Source organism: Saimiri boliviensis, chromosome 10 (assembly GCF_048565385.1).
Source record: "Saimiri boliviensis isolate mSaiBol1 chromosome 10, mSaiBol1.pri, whole genome shotgun sequence".
Lineage (NCBI taxonomy): Eukaryota > Metazoa > Chordata > Mammalia > Primates > Cebidae > Saimiri > Saimiri boliviensis.
In genome coordinates, this window is record NC_133458.1 from 73515407 (window position 1) to 73530713 (window position 15307).

The 15307-nt window shown below is 39.0% G+C and overlaps 1 long non-coding RNA gene and 1 pseudogene across 1 annotated transcript in view; one reads left to right on the plus strand and one right to left on the minus strand.

Annotated features, from left to right (window-relative positions):
- Window positions 1–7577: 7577 nt before the first annotated feature.
- Window positions 7578–7998, plus strand: LOC101033208 (transmembrane protein 203-like; annotated as a pseudogene).
- A 3386-nt stretch (window positions 7999–11384) lies between these two features.
- Window positions 11385–15307, minus strand: part of LOC141580095 (uncharacterized) — a 109943-nt gene continuing 106020 nt past the window's right edge. Inside the window, exon 3 of the long non-coding RNA XR_012512131.1 lies at window positions 11385–14220. This is a non-coding gene — a long non-coding RNA (uncharacterized LOC141580095). The remainder of the gene's footprint in view (window positions 14221–15307) is intronic.

The following is a 15307-nucleotide window of genomic DNA, read 5'->3' on the forward strand; positions in this document are numbered from 1 at the left end:
GGGATAGCATTAGGAGAAATACCTAATGTAGATGATGGGTTGATGGGTGCATCAAACCGCCACAGTACATCTATACCTATGTAACAAATCTGTACATTCTGTACATGTATCCCAGAACTTAAAGTATAATAAAAAAGGGATATTTTATATTTTAACAGTTGAGAGCCAACTACATATATATAGTATGATACTGGAGCAGTCTTCCTGCTCTTTAGATCAGCTAGGTCCAAGTTCTTGTCTCACTACTAGGAAGAATTAGGTATGCAGACACCCGAGAGTGAGTGGAGTAGAATTTATTAAGAAAAAGAAAAGATTCTCAGTGGAGAGGGGATACAGGGGTAGGGGTAGTTCCCCTACCCAAAGTGGGGAAGTTGCCCTGTGTGGCTGAGTCTGAAGTCTTTTATGAACTCAGAATGGGGAGTGCATGCTGATTGGTTTATGAGTATGCAAAAAAGGTTAAAGCAAAGATACCACTCAAAGGTGGGCACAACAGTATAGAAAACCAATTAGGAAAGGCTAGGTATATGTAAAATAGGTGAATGTTGGGGATCAATCAGACGAAACTACGCCAAACAGGAAGATAAATTCTCAATCTGGTCTGAGGATTTAACTTGTAGCTTGGCTTTCAGGCTTTAAACTGTCTGCAGCTTGGTTGGGGTGTTTCACTGGGGACCTGCCCCTGTATGCCTAGACATTTGGCTGCCTCTTGTCACTATCAATACCATTCTTTTTTTATTATTGTAAAAATGCAACATGAGGTCTACTCTCTTAACAAATTTTAAAGTGTACAATACAGTATTGTTATCTATAAAGACAATGTTGTACGGCAGATCTCTAGAATTTATTCATCAGGTATAACTTTAATGACTAGTGGCTACTCATTCCCCCCACCCCCAGCCAGCCCCTGAAAACTACCATTATCTTCTTCACTTCTATGAGTTGGACTATTTTAGATACTTTATATAAGTGGAATTATGCATATTTGTCCTTCTATGACTGACTGGTTTAGATCACTTAGCATAATGTCCTTACAAAGATTCATATTTTTAAAGGCCTCTTCCAACTTTCAGAACTTAGTCATGCTAAGTAAAATTTTTAGGCATGGCCATTCTAAGGATGTAGACTTTAAGAACAATAGTATATTTGGGCTGAAAAATGATTTTGGTTTTGTGAGCATGTGTGTATATAGTGTGCATGAGGTGAGTGGCAAAAAGGAGATTAGCCCAGGGCTTGCATAAATAGGGTAAGATGTTACATTTTTTCTCAATAATTCACTTCAAACAACTCTAGCTTCTTTAATAGGCTTCAGTAAGGAAATGGAGTAAAGTGACCTCAATTGTAGTAAAACATATTTACAGTACAATTTAGGCTTTCCATACATTTTATAATAAAAAGGGAGGATGGAAAGAGCTTTCTGCCCTCATGAAGCCACCAGTTCTTCAGGTAGCATCATCAGAATGCCAACTTGCACTGGACAGCCCCTCATTACAGAATCAAAATGTGGTGATTGGAGAGAGTAGACTGGACTCAAACAGATTTGGATTCAAATCCTAGGAGCATTCTTGGTAACTGTGTGACATTGAGTAAATTGCTTCTCTGAGACTCGGTTTTTTCATCAATAACCTAAATAACAGATAAATTTTGCAATATCATGATGACTTTAAGTGAAATTAATTTGCTCTTGTAGGTAGTAACATATTCTTTTTCTGTATCTATTACTACTACTAAAAATACCATGCTCCCAAATACTTCATATATAGTTAACACTTCAAACTCTGTATCTGGAAGGATCCTTTGAGCTTATTTAGACCACCTTACTTAGTTTACAGACATAAAAACAAAAGAGGTCCTGTCATTATATCATGAAGTCGTACTGGTACTCTTTGGAATAACTACAAAAGCACATAAAACAAGATTGATGAGGGGTCAGGAAAATCATTAAGTTCAGCAAATATTAAAAACAACAACGACAACAACAAACACACAAATGTGCATCAGAAAAGGGATTTTCTACAAAACAAATTGGCAGTCAGAACCAGAAACGAAGAAAGATGGCTGGTTGATCCAAGGTTGGAGGTTACACATACAGGAAAAGATGAAAGGAAAGAAAAATAAAACTTTGGGGAGGAGAGTTATTGACATTATGAGTCAGAAGGTTTAAACTGGAAAAGCATGGGAAATAAAACCACAAGTAGGTTAATAGGCAGAGAATATGGAGGATGAGACAAAATACAAGTCTAAATAGGTTGGACAAGTTGGGCTGGATAAGGCAGTGGAAGGTCAGAGATGACATAAAGATTTAGAGGAAGACAGTATTTATTATTTTAAGGGCATTAAATGAGATAACAGTGAGTTGCAATGAACTAAAAACTTTTATTAATATTAAATATTAAGAATCAGTGATGATAATTATTTAGGCCTGCCATTCTCTGGAAAATTATGGGTTAAGGTGTTCACAGATGCCAGCAAAGGGTCAGCAGCATCCTAATGAATGACCCCAGGATATACAGACATGCAATGAATCCTGAGGTTTGTTAGAAATGACCAATTCATCTCTTACTTCTCCACCCTAGTGATTCTAATAACAAATTCCATATGAAGGATAAGAGGAGCATCACCAAGTAGTCGTACAGCAGCTGAAGACCCTATTTACCTCTTTCTCAATCCTAGCCAACCCTGGCACAGCCCAGCCTTCCACATGAAAACCAAGGTCCCTGATATTATTGTAGAGGTTATAATCAGCAAGGCTAGTTTAGCTACCAAAGATCCTTCTGACCATGCACCTACTTGTTCTTGGGAGACAATTCTCCATAGGTTTCTCATGTTTCTGTATGTCTCGCAAGCAGAGGCTTTAACTGCCTTTGCATCAAACTATCTCTTCAAGAATGGGTTGTATTGGGAGCAAAGAGAAGTTTTGCTTGCTGCTCATTATAAAAGATTCAGATTCTCTTAGCGCAGTGTTCCTCTTTATAATCCAATCTGCTCACTGCATGAGCAAGTACCACCTGCTACTCTTCCTATTGCCCTGTGGGAATTAGGGTTCTGGTTCATTGCAAGAAAATGTTGAATCTCTAGCTACTACTATTAACATAATTAAATCCTTTGACCGTGACCCAAGGGTCTTACATTTTCTGACAGCATCCATGAAATTGTCAGTCTAACTTGCTGGTTTGTGACTAGGAGAAAAAATCTCACTCCCTTTATAGTTCTTAGTATTTGCCAAGTATTATTAGCAATAAAGACTGACTGCAGGTCCTTAAAGCAAAAATTTTATGTAACAGACTTCACTAACAGCTTCACAGAGACCACTAGCACTAAGCCAGACCTCAAAGCAGCTATAATAACCACTTATTTAGTGCATAGACACCCTTAGCTTCTCACTAAAATTTCTGTTAGATTCCTTCTAGCATCTCTGTGTGCCAATGTCTCAGCTTTGGAAGGTTTTGCTGTTAATTTCTCTACCTGTGACTTTCTTCAGAGAAGACCTTGGGCACTGGAGCTTCCTCACCTACACAGAGTACAGGAAGGGGCTGGGAGTTTTTATTTCTTCCAATGACTGACTAAAGTAGAAATAGAAGAGCTCTGTTCTTTTTCTTCAAGTCAGGACAAACTTGGTATAATGTATGCTCCAGAACATCCTGTGAGATCAGGCTAATGCTGGGACTTCCTTTGAAGTGATGTCCTTCCCTGGCCTCTTTCCCTTCCCTTTCCTGCTTCTTCTGCTCCTTCATTGGTTTCTCTTTGGAACGCGTCCTTAATTGGCAAATGCTTGGCCTGTGTCTGTTTCTAGGAGAACCTAATCTAAGAAAGCCAGTGATTCTCAACCCTGGCTGTTTATTAGAATCTCTGAAAAAGAGTTTTAAAAAATTATGATAGTGCCCTACCTTTGACAAATTAAATTAGAATATCAAGCAGTGAGATACATATGTTTAAAAGCTCCCCCAATGATTCTAACGTTCAGTATAGATTTAGGCTATTTGGGGGCCACCTTCTTCAGGTAACTGAATTTCACCACTTGCTATGTTCCCAGCATTCCAATAGGTACAGCAGAAATCCTCTCTAGGAAATTGCTTGGCCCAGAAAATCCTCCAGTCTGAAAATTTAGCAGCAACATGACCTAGCTCAGGCAGCAGCAGTATGCTTTTTCTTGGGAGTCGTGGCAGAGATCTTGGCCATGTGGGGCAGTCCTGTAGATGAGAAAGGCCTACAAGTCTTCCCTAGGGAAAGTTGACTACAGCTGGCAAGTACAGGCAGGGTACTAGTTCTCTTCACTACTCTGAACAGATCAGGGAGGCTGCCCATGTATGCCTCCAAAACTGTTTACAGGAATATTTGGTGGCACTACATCCATAATAATTGTATTCTCAAAAGCACACTCCTAATCCCTACTTCCAGTTAGTCTGAGAGTTTTGTGATTATTACATTTTATATGTCAACTTGGCTAAGCTATGATGCCAAGTTGTTTGGCCAAACACTAGTCTAAATATTTCTATAAAGATACTTTGTAGATGAGACTAACATTAACACTGAATCTCCTATTTAATATAGTATTGGAAGTCTCAGAGCAATCAGGCAAGAAAAAGAAATAAAAGATACTCAAATAGGAAAAGAAAAGTCAAACTATCTCTCTTTGAGGATGATACGATTTGACACCTAGAAAACCCTAAAGATGCCACCAAAAGGTTCCTAGAATCAATAAACAACTTCATTAAAGTTTCAGGATACAAAATCAATGTATATAAATCAGTAGCATTTCTAGACACCAATAGCATTCAAGCCAAGAGCCAAATCAAGAATGTAATCACATTTACAATAGCCACACAAAAAATAAAATACCTAGGAATACATGTAACCAAGGAAGTGAAAGAGCTCTATAAGGATTACTATAAAATACTGCTGAAAGAAATCACAGATGACAAAAACAAATGGAAAAACATTCTGTGTTCATGGCTTGGAAGAATTAATATTATTAAAATGAACATACTGCCCAAAGTAATCTATAGACTTAATGCCATTCCTATAAAATTATCAATGTCATTTTTCACACAATTCAAAAAAACTATTCTAAAATCCTTATGGAACCCAAACAGAGCCAAAATAACCAAAGCAATCCTATGCAAAAAGAACAAAAGCAAAGGCATTATATTACCTGACCTCAAACTATATTAACCAAAACAGTATGATATTGGTACAAAAATAGACACAAAGACCAATAGAAGAAAATAGAGAATCCAGAAATAAAGCAGAACACCTACAAACATCTGATCTTTGACAAGATCAATACAAATAAGCAAGGGGAAAGAGATTCTCAATTCACTAAATGGTCCTGGGATAGCTGGCTAACAATATGCCAAAGAATTAAACTGCACCCCCATCTTTCACCATGTATAATATTAACTCTAGGACTGAAGAGTTTGAAGATCATGGTGGACAGGAAGCAGACTAGATTGCAGCTCTTAGACAGAGCAGCATGTGGACTTTTGCTTTGAAACTACTACAAGAATAAATCATGAAAGCTGAGAGAACTCACAGACCTCTGAAGGAAGCAGATTACTCCTGCAGGACCCGGGAAACACCCCAAATACTACGAGTACTGAAATGGTGGAAGTGGGAAAGGGGAATTGTCCACCCCCAAACACATACCTGCACTGGGGAAACTAAAGGTCTGGATCATGGGAGAAGCTTCTGACCTTACCTAGAGCTGAGTCAATTTTGAGAGCCTAGTGAAATACAGAGGCAGAGAAGGCAGTGGGCAAAGATTTGTGGGCTCTCTAGGTCCCCTAAGAAGTCATTTCTGCCTTGCCTCACAGGGGTTCTCAGGAAGGACTGCCAGAGATACTTGGAGAAAAACCACAGGGAGAAGGAAACCTTCAGCTGAAACTTTTTTTTTTTTTTTTTTTTTTTTTGAGATGGAGTCTTGTACTGTTGCCCAGACTGGAGTGCAATGGCCAGATCTTGGCTCACTACAACCTCCATCTCCCAGGTTCAAGTGATTCTACCGCCTCAGCCTCCCGAGTAGCTGAGGTTACAGGTGTCTACCACCACGCCCAACTAATTTTTTGTATTTTTAGTAGAGACAGGGTTTCACTATGTTGGCCTGGCTGGTCTCGAACTCCTGACCTCGTGATCTGCCCACCTCAGCCTCCCAAAGTGCTGGGATTACAGTCTGGGATTACAGGTTGCAGTGAGCTGAGATTGCGTCACTGCACTCCAGCTTAAGTGACAGAGCAAGACTCCATCTCAAAAAATAAAGCAATAGCATTTTAAGAAGACAAAGAGGGACATTATATGATAAAAAGCATTGTCCAAGAGGAAAATATCACAATCCTAAACATATATGCATGTACACTGGAGCTCCCAAATTTATAAAACAATTACTAATATACCTAAGAAATAAGACAGCAACACAGTAACAGTGCAGGACTTCAATACTCCACTGACAGCACTAGACAGGTCATCAAGACAGAAAGTTAACAAAGAAGCAATGGATTTAAACGATACCCTAGAACAAATGAACTTAACAGATATTTACAGAACATTCTACCCAACAGCCGCAGAATATACATTCCATTCATCAGCACATGAAACTTTTCTCCAAGACAGACCATATGATAGGCCACAAAACAAGCCTTAATAAACTTAAGAAAATTGAAATTATATCAAGCACTCTCTCAGACCACAGTGGAATAAAATTGGAAATCAACTCCAAAATGAACCTTTAAAACCATGCAAATACACGGAAATTAAATAACTTGCTCCTGAAAGATCACTGGGTCGAAATGAAATTAAGATGGAAATTTAAAAATTCTCTTAACTGAATGATAACAGTGACACAACCTATCAAAACCTCGGGCATACATCAAAGAGAAATGTTCATAGCTCTAAATATCTACATCAAAAAGTCTGAAAGGGCACAAACAACCTAAGGTCACACCTCAAGGAGCTACAGAAACAAGAAAAAACCAGACCCAAACCCAGCAGAAGAAAGGAAATAACCAAGATCCGAGCAGAGATAAATGAAATCGAAACAAACAAAGCAATACAAAAGACAAATGAAAAAAAAATCCTTGTTCTTTTAAAAGATAAAATTGATAGACCATTAGCAAGGTTAACGAAAAAGAGGGAAAATCCAAATCAGCTCAATTAGAAATGAAACGGGAGATATCACAACTGACGCCAAAGAAATACAAAAGATCATTCAAGGCTACTATGAACACCTTTATGCACATAAACTAGAAAACCTAGGGAAGATGGATAAATTCCTGGAAATATACCAACTTCCTAGCCTAAATCAGGAAGAATTAGATACACTGAACAGACCAATAACAAGCAGTGAGGTTGAAATGATAATTCAAAAATTACCACCCAGAGGATCATGGAGTCCTTGCGAGGTGGGTGTCAGCGAGAGGTCAGTGTTGAGTTCAGGGGCACACCAGGGCCGAGGCCGGAGCTGACCAGCCACTCGCTGCCTCTGCTCTCAGTAGCCGGGGCAGGCCTGGGCCGGGGTTACCGGGAGAAGAGACGCAGCACGGTGGGTGGCACGCTCGGCCAGCCCCCGCCCGCACTCAACAGGCGCGATGCTCTTCTCGCTCCGGAAGCTGGTGCAGTGGCTGGCCTTTGCTACCTTTGAGATCTTCGTGCACCTGCTGGCACTGCGTGTGGATGGCCTGGTCCCAGGCCTCTCCTGATGGAAGGCGTTCGTGCCTTTCTTCGTCACTGACGGGCTCAGCACCTACTTCACCACCATCGTGTCCCTGCGCCTCTTCTAGGACAGAGAAGCGGCTGGCGGTGCTCCGCCTTTTCTGGGTCCTCACGGTCTTGAGTCTCAAGCTCGTTTTCGAGACATTGTTACTCCAGAAGCTGGCGGAGTAAACGTGGGAGCTATAGTTCAGTTTCACCACGTCCCGAGTCTTCATTCGCCTGCAGCTGGTCGTGACCCGGGCCTGTCGGGTCAACAGTCCTCTCCGAGGTGCCAGAGAGGGAGCGCTGGGCAGCTAGAATGCTGACCTCAAGCAGAGGCCCCACTTGCACCGCACGGGAGGAGAGGTTCTCTGGTCTGAAGGCGGCGCCTGCTTGCGCCGAGCTGAGTGCCTGGTTTCTCCATTCCAATTCTGCCTGAAATGGTTTCATCAGCAGGGCCTAAAAGAGCAGCCTTCATCCTTAAAATCTATTTCCTTTTATTTCATGCCTTGAGTAGGTAATGTTGAATTGAGGTGTTGAGGAGGGCCCCATGCCAGACAGTCCTGAACTCCTCTGACACTTGGAAACTGAAATGAAATGGAAACCGAAAGTCAAATGACCAGGTGAACTCTGAACATTTTTAGTGGATCTGGGAGAATACTGCTGCACAAAGGCTGCAAAGCCGTACTTAGGGATGTCCTCCAACCAGCAGCACTGACGTAAGAGCTCCCTGCACCGTCCATCCAGACCGGACTTCGGTAGATGTCTTTGTTAGATCTGTCAAATGTAAACAAGCTTGTATCTTCCCCTGTGCCATGAGAGAGACTGGCCCTTTATTCCAGTCTAGGCAGAGACAGAAGAATGTTGAATATGAGCACGATTAGGGTCCTGTCTGGTTATCTGTTACCCAAGAAAAGAACTCTGCCTTTCAGGCACTGTTTGGCTTTCTAGCCCAGCAAAGACTGCAATTTCATGGACTTTTTCACCACCTTGTGGCTGGCACTTTCAGCACACCCGAGACAGATTTAAGCCTCCTTAAAAGACCGAAGAGAGGAACAGGTGTCAGATACTCATAGGCTTTGAGACCTGCAAATGGGAAGCTTGTGAGTAGTCCAGCTTTATTGGCCTATGAACTTTGGTTTGATGCCAGTCAGATGCCAAAGAGAACCTTTGCTCAGATGCAAATAGAGAGAATATTTTCCTGAAAAAAAAAAAAAAGTCCAGGACCAGATGGATTCACAGCTGAATTCTATCAGACATTCAAAGAATAATTTGTACTAATCTTATAGAAACGATTACACACAAGATAATGAAAGAGGGAATCCTCCATAAATGATTCCTTGAAGCCAGTATCACCCTAATACCAAAACCAGGAAAGGACATAACCAAAAAAGAAAACTACAGACAATTATCCCTGATGAACATATATACAAAAATCCTTAACAAAATACTAGCTAACTGAATCCAACAGCATATATTAAAAAAAAATCCACTATGATCAAGTGGGTTTCATACCAGGAATGCAAAGATGGTTTAACATACAGAAGTCAACAAATATGATACACCACATAAACAGAATTAAAAATAAAAATCACATGATCATCTCAATAGATGCAGAAAAAGCATTTGACAAATTACAGCATCTCTTTATGATTAAAACTCTCAGCAAAATCAGCATGCAAGAGACATAACTTCATGTAATAAAAGTCATTTATGACAGACCCACAGCCAACATAATATTGAATAGGGAAAAGTTTAAAGCATTCCCTCTTAGAACTGGAACAAGACGAAGATGTCCACTCTAATCACTTCTATACACCATAGTACTGGAAGGCCTAGCCAGAGCAATCAGACAAGAGAAAGAAATAAAGAGCATCTACATCAGTAAAGAGAAAGTCAAACTGTCGCTGTTTGCTGATGATATGATTGTATACCCAGAAAACCCTAAAAACTCCTCTAAAAAGCTCCTAGAACTGATGAATGAATTCAGCAAAGTTTTGGGATACAAAATTAATGTACACAAATCAGTAGCTCTTCTATACACCAACAGTGACCATGATGAATATCAAATCAAGAACTCAACACCTTTTACAATAACTGTGAAAATAAATAAATGAAATACCTAGGAATTTACCCAACCAAGGAGGTTAAAGACCTCTGCAAGGAAAACTACAGAACACTGCTGAAAGAAATCATAGATGACAGAAGCAAACAGAAACACATCCCATGCTCATGGATGGATAGAATCAATATTGTGAAAATGACCAGACTGCCAAAAGCAATTTATAAATTTAGTGCAATCCCCATCAAAATATTATCATCATCCTTCATAGAACTAGAAAAAAAAATCCTAAAATTCATATAGAACCACAAAAAAAGCCCTCATAGCCAAAGCAAGACTAAGCAAAAAGAACAAATCTGGAGGCATAGAGGCATCACATTACCTGATTTCAAACTATACTATAAGGCCACAGTCACCAAAACAGTATGGTACTGGTATAAAAATCAGCACATAGACCAATGGAACAGAATAGAGAGCCCAGAAGTAAACCCAAATACTTATAGCTAATTGATCTTTGACAAAACAAATACATGAAGTGGGGAAAGGACACCCTATTCAACAAAAATGGTGCTGAGATCATTGGCAAGCCACATGTAGGAGAATAAAATTGGTTCCTCATCACTTGCCTTATATGAAAATCAACTGAAGAAAGACCAACGGCTTAAATCTAAGACCTGAAACTACAAAAATTCTGGAAGATAACATTGGAAAAACCCTTCTAGACATTGGTTTAGGCAAGGACTTCATGATCAAGAATCCAAAAGCAAAGGTAATAAAAACAAAGATAAATAGTTAAGACTTAATTAAACTAAAGAGCTTCTGCACAGCAAAAGGAACAATTATCAGAGTAAACAGACAACCCACGGAGTGGGGAAAAAATCTTCACAATCTTTACATCTGACAAAGGACTGGTATCCAGAATCTATAATTAACTCAAACAAATTAGCAAGAAAAAAACAATCCCATCAAAAAGTAGGCTAAGGACATGAATAGACAATTCTCAAAAGAAGATATACGAATGGCCAAGAAACATATGAAAAAATGTTCAACATCACTAATGATCAGGGAAACGCAAATCAAAACCATAAGGTGATATCACCTTACTCCTGCAAGATTGGCCATAATAAAATTAAAATAAAAATAAATCGGTGTTGGTGGCATGGATATGGTGAACTACCAGCATTCTACACTGCTGGTGGGAATGTAAACTAGTACAACCACTATGGAAAACAGTGCAGAGATTCCTTAAAGAATTAAAAGTAGAACTACCATTTGATCCAGCAATCCCACTACTGGCTCTCTACCCAGAGGAAAAGAAGTCATTATATGAAAATGATACTTGCACATACATGTTTATAACAGCACAATTCACAATTGCAAAAATGTGGATTCAACCCAATGCCAATCAATCAACGAGTGGATAAAGAAACTGTGGTGTGTATATATATATATATATATATATATATACATATATATATATATATATATATGTGTGTGTGTGTGTATATATACATATATACACTTATATATACATATATACATATATACATGTATATACATGTATACACGTATATATACATATATATGTATACGCATATATGTGTATATATACATACGTATGTATATATGTGTATATGTGTGCATATGTGTATATATGTATGTTATATATGTACATATATGTATATATGTATACACATGTATATGTGTATCTACATGTGTGTATATGTATATATGCATATGTGTATATGTGTATATATGTATATATGTGTGTATATGTATACACATATGTATATGTATGTATGTATGTGTATATATACACCACAGTTTATCCACTTGTATATATATGTATATGTGTGTGTGTATATATATGTATATACATATATACAAATGTGTGTGTATATATATATATGTATATATATACATATATATATATGATGGAATACAACTCAGCCATAAAAAAGAATGAATTAATGGCATTTGCAGTGACTTGGATGAGGTTAGAGACTATTATTCTAAGCAAAGTAACTCAGGAATGGAAACAAACATTCTATGTTCTTACTCATATGTGTGAGCTAAGCTATGAGGATGCAAAGGGATAAGAATGACACAAGGGACTTTGGGGACTCAGGCGAAAAGGGTGGGAAGGGGGTGAGGGATAAAAGACTACAAATAGAGTACAGTGTATACTACTTGGGTGATGGGGGACCAAAATCTCACAAATCACCACCAAAGAGCTTACTCATGTAAACAAACACCAACTGTTCCCCAATAACCTATGGAAATAAAATACTTTTAAATGAAAATAAAAACAAATAAAATATGATGCTGTTTTTAAAAAATTAACTCAAGATGAATTAAATATTTAAATATAAGACCTCAAACTATAGAATCCTAGAAGAAAATGTAAGAAACATCATTCTAAACATCATCTTTAAGAAAGAATTTATGACTATGCCCTCAAAAGCAGTTACAAAAACAAAAATTGACAAGTGGGACCAAATTAAACTAAAGAGCTTCTGCACAGCAAAATCAACTATCAACCTACAAAATAGGAGAAAATATTTGCAGACTATGCATCTGACAAAGGTCTAATGTCCAGAAACTATAAGGAACTTAATTCAAGAAGCAAAATCAAATAACCTCATTGAAAAAACAGGTAAAAGACATGAACAGGTACTTCTCAAAAGAAGGCATACAAGTAGACAACAAACATATGAAAAAATGCTCTATACCACATCACCAATCAGAGAAATGCAAATCAAAACCACAGTGGGATACCATCTCACACCAGTCAGAATTGCTACTATTAAAAAGAAAAAACAACAGATGCTGGCAAGGCTACAAAGAAAAGAGAATGTTTATACATTGTTGGTAAGGATGTAAATTAGTTCAGCCACTGTGGAAAGCAGTTTGGAGATTTCTTTAAAACAGAACTGCCATTCAACCCAGCAAACCCATTACTGGGTATATTTAGAAAGGAATATAAATCATTCTACCAAAAAAATACTATGCACACATATGTTCATCACCACAGTATTCACAATAGCAAAGACATGAAATCAACCTAGATGCCCATCAATGGTGGGTTAGATAAAGAAAATGTGGTAAATGTACACCAAGGCATATTATACATCCATTAAAAAAAAGAATGAAATCATGTCCTTTACAGCTACTTGGATGCAGCTTGAGGCTCTTATCTTAGTGAATTAACTCAGGAACAGAAAACCAAATACTATATATTCCAACTTATAAATGGAAGCTTAATGTTGGGTACTCAGGGACATAAAGGTGGGGACAATAGACACTGGAGACTATAAGAAGGGTGGGGGGTAAGGATTGAAAAACTATCTGTTGGGTACTATGCTCATCACCTGGGTGATGAGATCATTCATATTCAAACCTCAGTATTATGCAATGTAACAAACCTGCACAGGCACCCCCTGAATCTAAAATAAAAGTTGGGGTGGGGAGAAAAGTATCTTATAAAAAATTTATGATCTCTTGGCTTTAAGTAGAGGAGATTACTTTTAACAATATGGGTGAGACTCATCCAATCATTTGAAGGCCTCAAGTGCAAAAACGTTTCCTGGAGAAGACTTTTTGAAAACATGACTATTACCTTTATTTTAGCCAATTCCTCTGCTTTATTCAGCCTAACCGAATTCAACCTAACCAGCCCCCTACCTTTCTACTTCCAGCTGCCATGTGTATCCCCATGATGATCTGCCTGCCCAATGCCCAGCTGTAGCCAGGGGCTCTTTTCCAAAACCCTCTTTAGGGAAATAGCTGACTGTATGGTCCATCCACCTGTCCAGCCCCTGTGGAGCATGCCTAGAGCCTGTCATCATCTTCCTCCACACTAAATATCCTCTACCATTCTCAGAACCTCATTTTTCCCAGATCTATAGAGACAATCCAGTGCTTAGCAAACTTCCTGGCATGTGAAGAGGCTGAAGAAAAATCTGATAAATTAAAGTTGGTTTTCAGGAAGCTAAAGAGCTCCAAGAGGACTTTTGAGAAATCTTCTGGTGGAACAAGAAAACTTGGAAAGTCTACCTATCCCCTCCCACAACTGTAGACTACTGGCATCTCAGTGGAACACCAAAGCCAACCACCCACCCTCACCCCAGTGTACTCATTGGAGCACAGGTCAAGGCTCACCTCCAGGCAAACCGTCTCTGCCAAAAAGAGAGGGGGTCTTAAATGTGAGCAGGCAAACAGCCAAATATAATCATATCTTGTCTTGGCAGTCATCCTCTACACCCCAATGTTCCAGCTTCCTTAGTGCCAGGCATCTCTTCAGTCCACATACTCAAGCATTCTAGCTCTTACCTCATGTTCAGCCAGCTCTCCCCACACAATTCATGCTCTCCCAAGCTCTCATGATGACAATCTGGACTTTGGAATCAGAGAAATCTGTTCTGAATCCTCACTTTATCATCTACAACCTGTGTGGCATTAAGCCATGGTTCCTTCACCTGTCAAGTAGAAGCCATATAACAGTCATTCAGAACTGTTGTGGGGTTTAAAGGTAATCAGAGGACTAGTGAGATCTAGCAGAGCACCTGGCATGTAGTATGAATTTTTAAATGTCAGCCATTATTATTGTCATTTTGGACGTAAGTCAACATTTGACTAGACACCACCACAATTACAAAAAGCAGAACTTACATCTGGGTCAGGATACCCTGCCCACCCCTCCAGACCTGAAAACCTGAGCAGGACCCTTCTCAATGATTCCCATAAGTTCCTCACAAACTTAAAAGCTATTTGGAAATTTTTGTATTTTGAAAAAATTTTCTCAGCCTTTACGATCTTTAAACTTAACTCTTCCATATGTGAAAGGAATTTGCTTATAGGCTTTCTTTAACAGTAGTTCACAAAATTAACTTTTCTATGAAAACTCTATACAAAATTGAATTCTCTCCAATAATTCTCAGCTCTTCTTGCATATCAGAAGCATCTGTGCAACTTTATAAGACATTCTCAGACTTGATCTTCTACCAAGAGTTCCATGGCAATGCGCCTCTCTGTGGCCTGGATGATCCCATCTCTTAAAAGTCCCCTTGAAGATTCTAATGACCAACTACACTTGAGCACCACTGATCTGCTGTTTGATTACAAATAATTCAAAATTGTACAGAAGAAGTGATGCAGAAATAGATACTGACTGCAACAAGAAGGCTGCAGGCAGCCCTCAGCTATTCTCAGGTTTCTCTCTGCCCACAACCCACTATGTTCTGCTGTCTAGAGAGTTAGTGCAGACTGGAAGTGACCTCATCCCTGCAGAGTCCCAGCAGGGCTTCAAAGGGGTGCAGCCTCTGCTGCTGCTAGGTTAATGCTACATCAGACCAGAAGCTGGGAGGAAAAAAAATGGAAGGTGGTTAGGAAGGGTGTATAGAGTGGAAGAAAGGGAAGAGAAGGAGGGAGAATGCTAGGAGTAAAGCTATGTCTGTGAGTCTGGATGTCAGAAAATAAATGTGACTGAATTACAGAGCTATTTCCAGAGAGAGCAATAAGCCCAATTCCAGCTGTTCAGAGGCCTCCTCGTTTGCTGCACTTTAA